Consider the following 16,434-nt stretch of genomic DNA (forward strand, 5'->3'; position numbering starts at 1 on the left):
AATGGCATCTGAAAGCCCAACTTGCAGTCAAATGCATTCTTATGTCTGCAACAAACATTAATAAAGATTCTAAGGAGCATCACATCAGTTTAGGTCAGATTGGTTATTGGATAAAAAAGATGTGATGTATATATAAATGGAATACTACTTGGCCATTAAAAATGATACGGATGAACTTATATGCAAAGCAGAAGCAGAGGCACAGACATAGAGAACAAATACATGGATACCAAGGGGAAAGGAGGGATGAATTGGGAGATTGAGACAGATACACTATTATGTATATTCATAAAATAGACAACTAATAAGAACCTACTGTATAGCACAGGGAACTCTATGCAATGCTCTCTGGTGACCTAAATGGGAAGGAAATCCAAAAAGGAGGGGATAGATGTAAACACATGGCTGATTCACTTTGCCATACAGCAAAAACTAACATAACATTGTAAACAACTATATTCCAATAAAAATTTTAAAATGAAATAATGCCATTTGCAGCAACATGGATGAACCTAGAGATTATTGTACTAGTGATAGTGAAGTCAAAGAAAAATATATGATAACATTTATATGTGAAACCTTAAAAAAATGATACAAGTGACCTTATTATTTCTAAAACAAGAATAGACTCACAGACTTCAAAAACAAACTTATGGTTACCAAAGGGGAAAGGTGGGGGAAGGAATAAATTAGGAGGCTGGCATGAACATATACACATTACTACATACAAAATAGGGGCTTTGCAGGTGGCTCAGTGGTAAAGAATCCAGCTGCCGAGACAGGAGATGCATGTTCCATCCCTGGGTCAGGAAGATATCCCTGGAGGAGGAGATGGCAACCCACTCCAGTATTCTTGCCTGGAGAATCCCATGGACAGAGGAGGCTGGCAGGCTACAGTCCCTGGGGCCACTAAGAGTCGGACACGACTGAGTGACTGAACATGCATGCATGCATATATAAAATAAATAATCAACAAGGACCTACTGCACAGGGATCTCCACTCAATATTATATAATAACCTTATGGGGAAAAAAATGTGAAAAAGAATTGTGTGTGTTGTACACTCAGTTGTGTCTGATGCTTTGCAGCCCCAGCGACTGTAGCCTGAAAGCCTCTTCTACCCATGACATTTTCAGGCAAGAATACTGGAGCAAGTTGCCATTTCCTACTCCAGGGAATCTTCCCAATCCAGGGATCAAACTCTCTTTGCACCTCCTGCATGGGTAGGTGAATGGGAGGAGCCTGGTAGGCTGCAGTCCATGGGGTCACTAGGAGTCGAGCACGACTAAATGACTTCACTTTCACTTTTCACTTTCATGCACTGGAGAAGGAAATGACAACCCACTCCAGTGTTCTTGCCTGCAGAATCCCAGGGACGGGGGAGCCCATTGCTGCTGTCTATGGGGTCGCACAGAGTCGGACACGACTGAAGCGACTAAGCAGCAGCAGCAGCACCAGCGCCACCTGGGAACCCCCGGAAAAGAATGGACATATGTATATTTATAACTGAATCATTTTGCTGTCCACCTGAAACTAACACAGTATTGTAAATCAACTATACCCCAATATAAAATAAAAATTAAATTTTAAAAAAAGTTGGGAAGACAAATATTTATAAAGAAAACAAGAAAGACTGGGCAAAATCTATACTGACCTAAGTAATATAGCTAGGAATATACCTTTTAAAGTGGAAAGAACTTGTATCAGATGTTAGGTTTTCAATTATCTGTATATTATAGGAAAGTAGAATACTGAATGTGCAAAAAAAAAGATTTCTTTTAAAAATGTGCTTGTTATTTGAGCTGTAATGAAACGGGGAAAATTTTTGCAAATATATTTGCCTTCTACTTGTGAACTTTTAAAAAGTGAAAATTTGTCTTTTCACAAAGTTCAAATGAGACAGAACAAGTGATTATGACCTTCTTCTGGTGTGGATATGACATGCTGATTTTGCTTAAGCCAGGAAGTGTTTGTGTTTTTAATTAACCAATAAAACAAAGAAAGCTAAAAATAAATATGGAGCTACAGCATATTAAAACAATTATACAAGTGTTTTTGCTAGTAAACAGACTTAGATATTATTGCCCTTCCTACTTTTTTTTTTTTTTTACAAAAAGTACTAACACATGAAAAGCAAACAGTATAATTCTGTGGCATAAAATGATACTTTCATGTAAATTGCTTGGTGGTATTAAGTTGGCCCTGTGTATTTACCACATTCATTTGTCATATACTGATGCTGGCATTACCACTGGGCCTGTGAACTCAAGTGAACTCTTTTTCAAAATTTTTATTATAAAAGAGTTTAAATAGATATCAGAGAATAGCACAATAAACCACAGTTTATATAGCACCTAGATTCGATGATTGCAGTATTTTTCCATATTTTATCTCTCTCCTTCTCTCATGTTTTCTCACTCTTTCCTGCTTTTTCACCTTCTCAGCTATTGAAAAGCAAATCCAAGATACCATGACATTTAACTCCAAAGTACTTCAGGGTGAATTTTTTAAAATAAGAATATTTTCAAAAAAAAAGAAAGAATATTTTCTTGCATAACAACAATACATTAAAAAACTTAACACAGCTATAATCCTTTAATTTCATCTAGTACCCAGTCATATTCGAATTTTATTCATACCTACATAGTCAAGTAAAGTCAAAATTGCGTCCTTACTGGGCTTCTCTGGTGATAAAGAAGCCACCTGCCAATGCAGGAGACATAAGAGACGCAGGTGCAATCCCTGAGTCAGGAAGCTCCCTTGGAGAAGGAATTGGCAACCCACTCCAGTATTCTTGCTTGGGAAATCCCAAGGACAGAGAAGTCTGATAGGCTACAGTCCATGAGGTCTCAAAGAGCTGGACTTCGCGACCAAACAATAATAACAATAGGCTAGCACAGTGTTGGGATACAAAGGGGAAGCGAAGTAAATTCAAGTACCTTTAGGCAACACGTGCCTGTACCTGAGTTCTTGCTTATTTTATTTTCTGGTAGATCTCCATATTCCACTTTCTGATCTTGGCTTCTAATATTTACTAGTTGTGTGATGACTTAAGAGAATGCTGCATGATCACTCTTGTCATCAGTTTTCACATCTGCAAAATGGATCTGATAAAACTTGCATCAGGGAGTTGTGAAGATTCAGTGAAACAACACCTTTAAGCACTCAATGATGGTGCAAGTGCTGCTTAAACGTCCACCTCTTGTCCACTTTGATTAAATCAAGATTGCTCCATTTATTACAGAAGTAACATCCTACAACCTTACAAGTTGTCCTTGATCAGCTCTCTCACTCTGTCCCAGACACATTCTTTCCTCTCCTACCATCTTTCTCCCTGCTTTTTCCTTTTCTCTCCACTGACATTGCCTGGACCTTGGGCTGCGGAAGATAAGGTATTAATATGACTCCCATTCTTACAACATCTAAAACTATAATCACCACTACCCAAAACAATAACAACAACAATAACTGCTTATATTTAATATTTCAAATAGTTTTCCCATGCCATATTTGATGCTGTTCACAACCCTATCAAGAGGATATTACTATCTCCCTCTTTATAGTTAAGGTAGCCAAACAGCAAAGATTTGTTTGTGGGTTCAGGGGAAAAAAAATGTTGTTACCAGTATTCTTACAATTATCAGCCACTCTTCAACTAACAAAATAGACTGATGAATTTTCATTTGTTCTTTCTATTTTGAAGCTGATTTTGAGGATTGGGGAGGCACCAGCTGGAAGGACTGTGGCTCCAGGTTAGAGTTTCTTTTTAAGTGTTGGTTAAAATAACTTTGAAGAATGTTGTATCCTTTAGGAAACTGGTTCTGATTTAAATAAATTCTGCCACTCCATATTCTGTCTCAGAAGCAGATTTTACAAGAAACTGTAGCTGAAGGAACTGGAGCACTTCTACTTTAGTTTATATAAGCCCTGCTAAGGCAATAGAAAGTTAAGGGCCAAAGCAAAAATAAGTTTGTATGTGATAATCTCTCTGTTTCTGTAACAGAAAGATCAGAGAAAGAACAGGGACTGTGGAAAGCAAATGAAATTCCTAGCCTTGATATTAATAGTGTCGTGGTCTGTGCACAGGCTGGAAAGGAATTTCCAGACATGAGACAGAATGAGAGGAGAATAAAGTTTACTAGTGTGGGAGACGCTGTTAGAACAGCAGGCCAGATTAAGGGAGAGTTGACCCCTTTCATGGGCTAGTAGCCAATTTTTTATAGCGTCAAGACAGAAAATTCCTATTGGAAGGGTGGCATTAGGTGACTGGTTAGGATGCTATAGGGTGGGCAATAGGGTGGGTATTTTGCCCAATATGGGGTCAGGGAACTGGCAGGTTTAGATCTGGAGGCTCATAGCAACAGCTGCTATGGGGATTGGTCAGTTCCAGAGATTTTTGTCCTGTGACCTTGGTACAGGGCTACACACCTGTGACCTTGCTATTGGGTTCCACAGTAAGGAGCCATCCAAGCATTCTCCGTAACTGCAAGGGGATTGAGTTGAGAAAAGCTGCCCACAGCAGGTTCACTATGGCAACTCTGAATCTATAGCACTCCTCTAGAATGGACTTCTTGGCTATTAAGTAATAGAAGTAAGGTAAACTCTCCCTCAAATAACAATAGTAAAATTATGCTTGTAAAAATTTCAGTAACTCATTAGAGACTAATGTAACATACACTAGTATAAGATGATGAGAAAGATATTTAATTAGGATAATTGGCTTTATATACCACACTCTTTAATTGCCACACCAAAATTATCCTTAGAAGAATCCTGTTAAATTGTATGAAAGTGATCCTGTTAAATTGTATGAAAGCGAAAGTCTCTCAGTCATGTCCAACTCTTTGCGAGCCCATGGAATAGTCCATGGAATTCTCCAGGTCAGAATACTGGAGAGGGTATCCGTTTTCTTCTTCAGGTGATCTTCCCAACCCAGGGATTGAACCCAGGTCTTCCCACGTTGCAGGTAGATTCTTTACCAGCTGAGCCATCAGAGAAGCTTTAAATTGTATAAATCCCTAAAATAATACCTACTCTAGTTGCTCCTTTATTTAAAAAAAAAAAATCCCCAGTGGAAATTGTGAATAAAAGTTGTTGTAGAAACTGGCCAAATATTTGTGAGGATAATATATATTGAATATCAAACTCAGATATTTTTTTCCATTCTTTTCCCAAGGATAAGGTAGTTCAGGGCACTGTAAATGATCCTGGAGGATAATAACATTTGTAATGGCAAAAACTCAGATGGTGCCATATTTTTAAAAAAAAAAAAAAAAAACAGACTAACGAAACTATCCAGAGGAAAAGGATATGAGAAAGGAAACAATTAAAACCCCAGCCAGAAAAAGCAGCTGTGGGATAAGCATGGAAGTGGGAGCGAGATTTCAAAAGGAAGCAAATGCCATTTTCATTACTCTTTTATAAGTATTCATTTGTTAGAAATATCAGAGTGTTCTAGAATTCATAGAACCAGACAAAATTCTTGCCCAGGAGAAAAAAATCAAAGACCTAACAGTGCCAATGTGTAGACCCCATGAACTGTAGCCCACCCACCAGGCTCCTCTGTCCATGGGATACTTCAGGCAAGAATAGTGGAGTGGGTTGCCATTTCCTTCTCCAGGGGATCTTCCTGACCCAGGGATCGATCCTGCATTGTAGGCAAACCGTTTACTAGCTGAGCCACCAGGGAAGCCCTAGAAACTCATTACCTGGACTCTATTTTTATCAAACAGGAGTAACTGGGGAGCTGTGGTTTGTTTTTATTCTACATATTATAACCACTGCTGTGATTTAATGGTGATTTCTATCTTAGCTAATCTTGCTGCTATGGTTTGAATGTCTGCATGACTCCCAAGACTTGTGTGTTGAAGTTCTAATGCCCCATGCTTGCTCTGTTCTCCGTTTTCTCTCTGAACTAACAGAGTCACAATCCAGGAGCTCTCAATGTAAAAATATGGTGGCCATCTTGATTTTTCCCTTTCCTTGCATGTATATCATACTGCTCGACAACAACACAATCAATTAACTTTACTTTCCAAATGTCTCTCAAGTCTACTTTCCTTCTTGATCCTCCCACAAGGCCCAGATTTTTATTTCTTTTTATTTCTCACTTGTGTTTTAACAGTCTCAAACTGGCTTCTAAGACACACATTTTCCCCGTGTGTCTCTCAGAAGAAAGATAAACTTGAAAAATTCAGACTGTACTGCTAAATAAATAATAAAAATCAGAGGTTTCTGATCAACTGGGAGTAAACTCAGCCTTTTCTGCAGGACACCCAGATAAACCATGGGCAGGTTCTAGTGTCTCCCCCCAAATTCATTTTTCATCCACACTCCTACACTCCTCTCAGCTGAAGTTCCCTCTGTCCCTAAAATACATGAAACTGCATTCCCTTACATATGCTGCTCCTTCTTCCTAGAATGCATCCCTCTTTTATCCAAGGCAAAGCTCTGTTCACTGATGTAGTATCATCTCCCCTGAAAAAAATTTCCAACTCCATATTCTCACAACAAAGCAGTCATATTTGAGCATTAATCACATGGTAACAATATGCTGACCCTTCCATGGGTTCTAGCTTCCTGAGAGCCAAGATTGCTATACCACTGACCCTCAATACAAGTTCTTTTTTTTATTTAATATAAATTTATTTATTTTAATTGGAGGCTAATTACTTTACAATATTGTATTGGTTTTGCCATACATCGATATGAATCCTCCACGGGTGTACACATGTTCCCCATCCTGAACCGCCCTCTCTCCTCCCTCCCCATACCAACCCTCTGGGTCATCCCAGTGCACCAGCCCCAAGCATCCAGTAACATGCATCGAACCTGGACTGGTGATTCGTTTCACATATGATAATATATATGTTTCAATGCCATTCTCCCAAATCATCCCATTCTCCCAAATCATCCCACCCTCGCCCTCTCCTACAGAGTCCAAAAGACTGTTCTATACATCTGTGTCTCTTTTGCTGTCTTGCATACAGGGTTATTGTTACCATCTTTCTAAATTCCATATATATCTGTTAGTATACCATACTGGTGTTTTTCTTTCTGGCTTACTTCATTCTGTATAATAGGCTCTGATTTCATCCACATCATTAGAACTGATTGAAATGTATTCTTTTTAATGGTTGAGTAATACTCCATTGTGTATATGTACCACAGCTTTCTTATCCATTCATCTGCTGATGGACATCCAGGTTGCTTCCATGCCTTGGCTATTATAAACAGTGCTGCAATGCCTAAATAAAAGAATAAATTGATCAATGAAAAAATAAATACAGTGTTATAATTTCTAAATAACTTGAGAGATAAAACTTCTCAAGCAATCTTAAGCACCATTTACAGGAATACTAACTATAAACGTGCAGTCAATAAGTCTTAAGTAGATCAGTCCAATAACTTAAGAGCGTCAGGGTTATGGCATTAGGATAGTGTTAGTCACTTAGTTGGGTCCTACTCTTGGCAACGCAGGGACTGCAGCCCACCAGGCCCCTCTGTCCATGCTCTTCCCCAAGCAAGAATGCTGGAGTGGGCTGCCACTCCCTTCTGCATGGGATCTTCCTGACCCAGGGATCGAACACAGGTCTTCTGCATTGTAGGTGGATGGATTCCTTACCATGAGCGAAGCCTGATGGCTTTTAATTACTTAGCTTTTAATCACTTTTAAGTTATTTTAAGTAATTAAAAATTATGTTATTTAACTTGGAGTGGGTTGCCATTTCCTTCTCCAATGCGTGAAAGTGAAAAGTGAAAGTGAAGTCGTTCAGTCATGTCCAACTCTTCGCGACCCCATGGACTGCAGCCCACCAGGCTCCTCCATCCATGGGATTTTCCAGGCAAGAGTACTGGAGTGGGGTGCCATCGCCTTCTCCGTTTAATTACCTAAAAGTTATTATTCCCAAAATTCATGCTGCCTTTCCTCTTGTGTTCTATAACTTTATTTATTCACTTAAGAAATATCTTCCTCGAGAGATTCTAACGTCCATCAGAAAGTATACCATAGTTGTTTTGTACAACACTCAATTTGCAATACCTACTCACAATATCTGGCCCAAAGTAGGCTGTCAAACAATACTTAGAGAATGAATGAATAGATGGATCGATGCTTGTCAACTGCTAAAGACCCTGACAGATGAAGGCTTAAATATGGTTTAAAACGAGTGGACTGGGCTTTAAATTGTATTGTTAATTCTCTGAAGAAAACAAACCAGAATAGTGGCTCGCTGACAGAAAAGAGCCTATCTTTTCAAGAGCAGTTAAGACATAAGAAGCTTAACTACAAACAGGCAAGGAGCTCATTACCACTCTAGTTGATTATAAAATTTTACACTGATTATTTCTCATAGAGTCACTGAAGTTTCTAGTTCTTCCTGAGAAAAAGATGTGTTGGTCTTTTAGAAACCTGCCAATCAATGTTGTCATGCTAAATCACTCCCTAATCACAAAAAATAAATATGAGTGCTGCCATTTTAAAAGACTAAATTACAAGGACTGTCTTTACATGTTTGATGACTGATGAAAAGACTCCCCATAAGATTCCTTTGAGTAGAAACCTCCTTAGCTCTTTTCAAATAATCCTTGATTTATAACAGTTTAAAACATATAAGTCATTAGACAAGCGGTATTACATTACAGAACGTTGAAGTCAAACAGGTCTAGTTTGAATCTAGCAAGTTAGTAAAACTTACTAAACTTCAGTTTCCTTATCTGCAACATGCAAATAATAATTCATACATCTTAAAACATGTAAGGCTCTTATCTCAGTGACATGCAAGTAGAAAGTGCTCAACAAATAGTTGCTTTAAGAAAAAAAAAGTATTTAGACTCTTCAGCCAAACATCTGCCCCCAAATTACAGGAAAATTTTACAAACTAGGTTGTATGATTTTTATTACTGTTGAAAAACATATACATCTTTCTTTCCCAAACAAAGCCTCTGATGGAAATTCATTCCTGGAACACATATTTGGCTGACACCTATGAGTCAATTTAGCCTATACCTGAATGAGGCTGCAAGTTTCTGGAACTGAGGATTCACCTTTTTTCACTAACAAAGAGGAAAAAATATGTTTGATGTAGACATTTTTTTAATCTTGTATTTATAAAATCTTATATTTATGTGGCTTAGAATCAATGTTATCCTTCTCTTATTTTATCAGAAAGAATTATTAAATGAGATTAACTATTATCAAGTGAAAAAACAGTTATTAAACAGAAGGGGTTAATCTGTGTTAGGATAGAAAGTTCACAATAAGCAATATTACCCACAAAATTCTCCATGGATCTTCTATGAGAGAGTGATGGGTTTTGTGCTTTTTACTGGTGATTATACTTATAAATCAAAGATGTAAATAAAAAAATTAAGTTGTTCATTGGGTCAATACTTATTATCCAAAACAAGCTTCTTTTTCTTCAGAACTGGTGTTTCCCATCTGGATCACTTAACTCACAGATTTAACTTGCATTTTGCACAAGAAATTCCACTTATAACACAGAGTTAGAAATCACTGACCTGCAGAACCTCACATGCATGTGTGTACCGTGCTGTGTTCGTGTCTGACATGTGCTGTGTACGTGTCTGACATGTGCTGTGTACATGCTAAGTCGTGTCTGACTGTTCGTAACCCATGGACTGTAACCTTCCAGGCTCTTCTGTACACAGGATCTTCTAGGCAAGAAAACTGAAGTGGGCTGCCACTTCATCCTCCAGGGGATCTTCCCAAACCAGGAATCAAACCTGTGTCTCCTGCAGCTCCTGCATTGGCAGATGGATTCTTTACCCTGAGTCTCCTGGGAAGTCTCCCTTATATGCATGACCGTGGCGAATATCAACGTGAATATCCTCACCTGAATTGACAGGACTCCAGAAAAGTTCCCTCCCTCTGAGAAAGAAAAATAAAGTATAAATAAAAAGAACTGTATGGACAACTCTATGGTGATAATCATTTTGCAAATAAAATGTACCAAATCAAACCTTAAGCTTATACAACGTTACATGTGGTTTCTTTAGTCACTAAGTCATGTCTAACTCTTTGTGACCCCATAGACTGTAGCCTACCAGACTCCTATGCTCATGGGATCTCTGAAGCAAGCATACTAGAATGGGTTACCATGTTCTTCTCTAGCTATATGTGGTCGTATCTCAATAAAGCTAGGAAAAAAATTGTGTGCAGCAAATGAAGAGCAGAGGCAGCCTCTGGAGTAAGGGTCTGGGAAGCTGGCAGACAAGGCGAACAGAATAAGCATTCCTTAAATGGTATATCATTGGGTACTTAGATTTTATGCAACTACACAAATAACCTATTCAAAAACAAATGGATAATTGTTTAATTAGGTTAGTACAAAAGTAATTGTGGTTTCAGACCATGAATTTTAAATCATTATAACTAGGCTCAAACACATCTTTATAAATCAAAATAGGAACCATTACAATCTACACATTTTTGCCAACGAGAAATAAGTTTGTTCATTCCTGTGGCATAAAAATCCATGCTTTGGGATTCAACAAACTCTTGGAAAGCATTTTCTGCTTCCTGCTGGCTGCGGAAGCATTTTCCCTGCAAAAAGGTGCCGAGGTGCTTGAAGAAGTGGTAGTCAGTTGGCTAGAGGTCAGGTAGATGAGGCAGAATTTCATAGCCCAATTTGTTCAACTTTTGAAGCACTGGTTGTGTAGTATACAATTGGGTGTTGTTAAGAACTGGGCCGATTCTGTTGACCAGTGCCAGCTGCCGGCATTGCAGTTTTGGGTGCATCTCATTGATTTACTGAGCATACTTCTCAGATGTAATGGTTTTGTCAGGATTCAGAAAGCTGTATTGGATCAGATGGGCAGCAGATCACCAAACAGTGAACATGACCTTTTCTTGGTGCAAGTTTGGCTTTCGGAAGTGCTTTGGAGCTTCTTCTTGGTCCACCCACTGAGCTGGTCGTCGCCAGTTGTCATATAAAATCCACTTTTCATTGCATGTCACGATCTGATTGAGAAATGGTTCCTTGCTGTTGTGTTGAATAAGTGAAGATAACACTTCAAAAAGAAGATTTTTAGATGTGTGGTCAGTTCACAAGGCACCCACTTACTGAGCTTTTTCACCTTTCCAATTTGCTTCAAATGCCAAATGGCCACAGAATGGTCGACACTGAGTTCTTCAACAACTTCTCATGTAGTTGTAAGAGGATCAGCTTCAATGATGGCTCTCAACTGGTTGTTGTCAACTTCTGATGGCTTGCCACTGTGCTCCTCATCTTCAAGGCTCTCGTCTTTGACCTCTCAACTTCAAAATAGATGCCCGAGTTAAAACTCTGTCTCTACACTTACCAGTTTGGCATCTTTCAGCAAGTTAGTTACCTTCCTCGTGTCTTGATTACCTATTCCAAACTATGGTGAGCACAATTGTTGCCACCCCAATAAGCTATGAAGATGAAATGAATTACTACAAGCAAAGCACTCATAACAGATCACGACACACAGAATATGTGACGGGTGCGCTATCACTATTAAGACAATAGCTACTGTTTCATGTCGTTATCGTCATTACTTTATGTCACACAGGAGGCCTTATGTTTTACAACAGGATCAACAAACTTTTTCTTAAAGGGCCAGATAATAAATATGTTAGACTCTGGGCCCAGAAGCAAAATCAAGGCTATTATATAGGTATATACAAAAACATTTAAAATGCAACCATGAAAATGATCAGAATGAAACTGGAAAAAAATGTTAAAAAAAAAAAATTTGTTGTTGTTAATAGACATCAAAAAACAGGTCACTGGTCAGATTTGACCCACGTGCCTGAGTTTGTCAACTCCTGTTCTAGAATCACACTGTCCAAGAGAAATATAAGGTGAGCCACAAATGTGAATCACACAAGTAATTTAAAATTTTTCAGTAGTCATATATTTTAAAAAGTAAAAACAAATAGGCAGAATTAAATTTTAATCTATTTATATTTAGTCTTATCATTATAAAAATATAATCATATAAAATTACTAATGAGAGAGGACTAAGCCTTTGAAATCTGGTGTATATTTTATACTTGCAGAACATTCGAGTACAAAAGAGCCACATTTCAAGTGTTTAAAGGACAACTTGATCAGTGCAGTCTACAAGTATAGAATGAAAGAGTTGGACTAAATAGCATATAAAATTATATATAAACTATATGATATAAATAATACATAAATTCAAAACAATACATAAAAGTTTCCTTTTGCTCTAAAAACATCAATTCTGAAGTTAATCATTTTCTAAAATCCCACCAATATGTATTTATTTATCTCTGAAATTGAGTATCCCGTATGTAACAGGTACTGTACTGAGCCTGAACAAAAGACAGACAACTTAAGAATGGTATTCCCTATTCTACAGAAGCTCACTATCTAATATGTGAAGAACAATTTCTAAGACTATCAAAAATGTAACATGGTAAGAAAGTCACACAAAAATGGTATTGAAGGAGGGTGTAGCACCAAGGAGGCCATAGCCATTCCCCCTGAGTACCGAGGAGGGCCAGAGTGGCATTACAGAAGTGGGGATCTTTGACTGAGTTTGCAGAATGGTAAAGGGTTTCAATTCCAGGACAGGAGGCAACATGATGAAAGGCAGGTGGGGAGGTATGAAATAGCCAGGCTCCATCAGAGACCTGAAGGTCTCCTTCTGACTGACTAGACTTAAAGATGCTAGGAGGAAGAGTGTTAGCCAGCGATCTCAATGAAGAGCCACAGGCTGGCTCTTACTCTTTAGAGGTGAAGGCTCAGAAGTTCGGACTGTACCCTGCAGGGAATGAGGAGGCATCAAATAACTGGGAGGCCGGAGATGGTGATGATCAGCTCTGCATTTTGAAAACATCATTTGCCTGAAGTTCGGAGCCTGGATTAGAGGGGGATGCGGAGATAGGTTGGGAGATTTAGACTCGTGATGGGGAAAGGCTGAGCCAAGAAAGAAACAGAGGAGGACAGAGACACGGGAAACAGTAAAGGCCACAGGTAGGTGTTACGAGGAGGGAAGGGAGAGCAGGAAAAGACGCAGAGGCTCAGATTTCTGGCCTAGATAACTGGAAATGCAACTGGGCTTCTCTTCACCACCACAGGAGAAACAGAGGGAGGCTCTCCAGAGAGAGAGATTCCTTTGTAGAAGCTTCCAGAGAGACCCACCTTACATGGCATTCTTCTCTGTAGCAAGTCTGCCTTGGTCAAGTTCAGTATCAGGGACTTGATTTGTTTGTCCTTTCATTAAAAGCTCAGTGGAAGAAACAGATTTTTTTGAAATGCTCTGTGTGAGTTTCCAGCCCTACACTGGGACAATGACGCCAGTGTATTGTCCGATGCTTGTTTTCTGACAGAACATCTTAAGTTCATGATCTAATGTTCCTGAATCAACCGCAAACTCCCTGCAGAAAACTAAATCTGCCTGAACTGCAAGTACAATGCTTTTTCTTCACGATTCCCTAATGGAAATATATCAAGCTTCTCTTTGCCTCAAGCAGTCATTAGTTGCTATTGGTCGGTCCTTCTGACCACACTTTTCAGCCTCTTATTACCACAGATTTCACCATGATTATGAAGTCTTTCAGTGCAGCTTCAATCATTCAAACCTCCCTTAACTTTGGTCATGGCAGGCAGGAAGGGGCAAGATTTCTCATCTCAAAAGCTCTTTATATAAAGGAGAAAAATTCTTCCCAGGAAGTCTCTTTACCATCAGTCTTCCCTTTATGCCTCACTGAATGGAACTGGGACACAAGTTCATTTCTAAACCACTGCCAACAAAGGCCAATAGGTTTACCATGCCTTGGCTTAGATCAAATACTTTCCATTTCATAGCACTGAGGGGCAGGAATCATCTTTCCTTTCCATGTGCTATCAAAATATTAACAGTCATCAGTCATCAGTGTATCCATTTCCTATGGCTGCTAAAATAATTACCATAATCATAGGGGCTTAAAACAACACAAATCTATTATCCTACTGTTTGGGAATCAGAAGCTCAAAATGGGTGTCACTGGGCTGAAATCAGGAGAAGGCAATGGCAACCCACTCCAGTGTTCTTGCCTGGAGAATCCCAGGGACGGGGGAGCCTGGTGGGCTGCCATCTATGGAGTCGCACAGAGTAGGACACAACCGAAGTGACTTAGCAGCAGCAGGGCTAAAATCAAAATATAGGCAGGGCTGTGCACCCTCTGGAGGTTCTAGGAAAAAAATTTGTTTCCTTATTTCTTTTTTTCCAGCTTCTAGAGGCCACCAGCATTCCTTAGCTGACAGCCCCATTTTCCATCTTAAAAGACAGCAGTATAACATCTTTCTATCTCAGTTAAAAAAAAAAAAAGAAAAGGAGTCTATCATTTTGGAGTATCATTCTTACTAGGTTGGAATTATACTGAATTACATTAGAATTTCACCTAATCTGTATTTCATCACAGGTGCATACAGGACTAATATATTTCAGTACATACCTCAGGGACTGGAAGAATTTAAATAGAGGCCAGATTTAGCATGTGTGCTGGAGATTTACCTCTATAACATGAATGGCTTTTAATTCACTTTATAGTGTCAGTCAATACAGTGTTATTCCATGGTCCTTCTCAATATAGACACTTAGCATAAAAGTTAGTAACAATTTGATTTCAATTCATTTCTGAGGACTTAGTCCTATAGGAATAATCAACCCCTACCCACTATTTCCATTTCCTGTCTATGCCTTTCAAGGTCACAAAAGTAAAGATTTTTAGAAAAATAATTGTTTTAAAATAATGTTAGCAGTAATATCTACTGGGTTTATTGTTTTATTTCCTTTTTGTTTTAAAATCCCAGGGCAATTACAGTTGCATTTAGATAATTCTAACAAGTAGTCTTCCTGGGAAGATTCCCCTTATCTATTCAAAGGTAGACATACAATAAAATATAGAAATAGCATTTGTGGTAAATAAAGTGTTAAAAATGAGTTTTTAGTTTTGAAAACTGGCAACATTGACACCTGGATTTTAACACATCTAATGATAAATAGCTATGCTAGCATATTAGTAGACAAAGACATTTTCTTAAACTAATAGTACCCATTTGCAGAAAAGCAAAAAAGTGATGAGATAGTAAGATAATTCTTAATTTTTACACATGATGAATTCCTAAGAAGACACATGAACACCAAATATAGAAAAGCTGAACAATCACCTTACATATTACAAGGGGAAGATCTATTCCAAAAAAGCTAAAAGACAAAGGAAAATCCCTAATTACACCATGCCATTTAGACCATCTTCAACAACATATTCCCAACTTGTCCTCTATTTTTTTCCCCCTTCCTTTACAATTGAACATCACTGGCAACTCAGGTCTGATAAGCGTCGATTGAAGCTAAAAATTAAACACTTTGGGGGTGGGGGGGAATAATCTTCACCTCAATAGTTTCATCACTAATGTCAACAATTCGGTTTCCCTGTTTTCCACACATATTTAAATATTAAGGATTATATGCAATAAAATATTTCTTTAAATAAACAGAGACAAACACATACAGACAACACTGAACGGCTGCTTGGCAACAGTGACAGCCAGTCAGACATCAGGCCAAATGCAGCATAAGAAGAAAGGCAGTTTGAGTGTACCATTGCACAGTTTATGAAAAAGAATAAAGATATCAGACAGAAGAGAAAGAAGACCTGTGGTCCTTTTCTTCAGCGTTACACTCTTAACCTCTCACCTGGGACATACGATGGTTTCATGTGTGTAACAGGGCAGGGTGTCTGGAAGGCAGAGGTTGTATCTTTCTCTCCATGACTGTCTGGGAAGTGAGTTTGGCTTTTTGTCTGAACCTCAGACAATTTCTTTCCATTAAACTGCTTCCAGAATAACACGGGCCCAACAGTCTAGGACCCTCTTCAATGTCCCAGAAAGTCCTTGTATCTCCTTTTTCCCTCCAGAGTCAGAACTCGGGATCCAGCCAACTTCAGGTGCATGGGACATGCGGCAGCTAGGATACTCCTCACCGGCAGCTATCAACACTCCTGTTTTCCAGATGTGCACCCATTCACTGTGGGCCAGTTTCGCTGCTGCAAATTTGGAAGTTTACAAGTGAGTCATGAAGTAAAAATGACTAGGAAGCTCTGGCCTAAGCCATTGCCTCAAAGCTGAAATCTGAACCATCAACTTATTTCTCCCTTCAAAGTATTGATGAAGAGGACTGCCTTACCACCAAAGCCACATTCAGTATTGGGCAGAAACTCATGGAGAGTTTTTCTCAGGCCCTTGGGAATGTCAGAAGGTTCTTATTAAAATGAACACTGAGTAATAAACTTTAATAGTCTCCAGAGGTACATAACAGCAGAGAATGATACATTTTAAAAAATGCTGATTTAATAAGAATACTTATAAACTCCTCATAAATCACTTATTGGAAAGGATAATTTTGGATTACCTAAAAGACTAAAACTATGATCAA

General features: G+C 38.6%; 1 pseudogene; it reads right to left on the reverse strand.

The window, feature by feature from the left end:
* Positions 1-10,423: 10,423 nt before the first annotated feature.
* The window catches only part of LOC128061304 (histone-lysine N-methyltransferase SETMAR-like), a 43,133-nt pseudogene continuing 37,122 nt past the window's right edge, over positions 10,424-16,434 (reverse strand).

This window comes from Budorcas taxicolor, chromosome 16 (genome assembly GCF_023091745.1).
Source record: "Budorcas taxicolor isolate Tak-1 chromosome 16, Takin1.1, whole genome shotgun sequence".
Classification (NCBI taxonomy): domain Eukaryota; kingdom Metazoa; phylum Chordata; class Mammalia; order Artiodactyla; family Bovidae; genus Budorcas; species Budorcas taxicolor.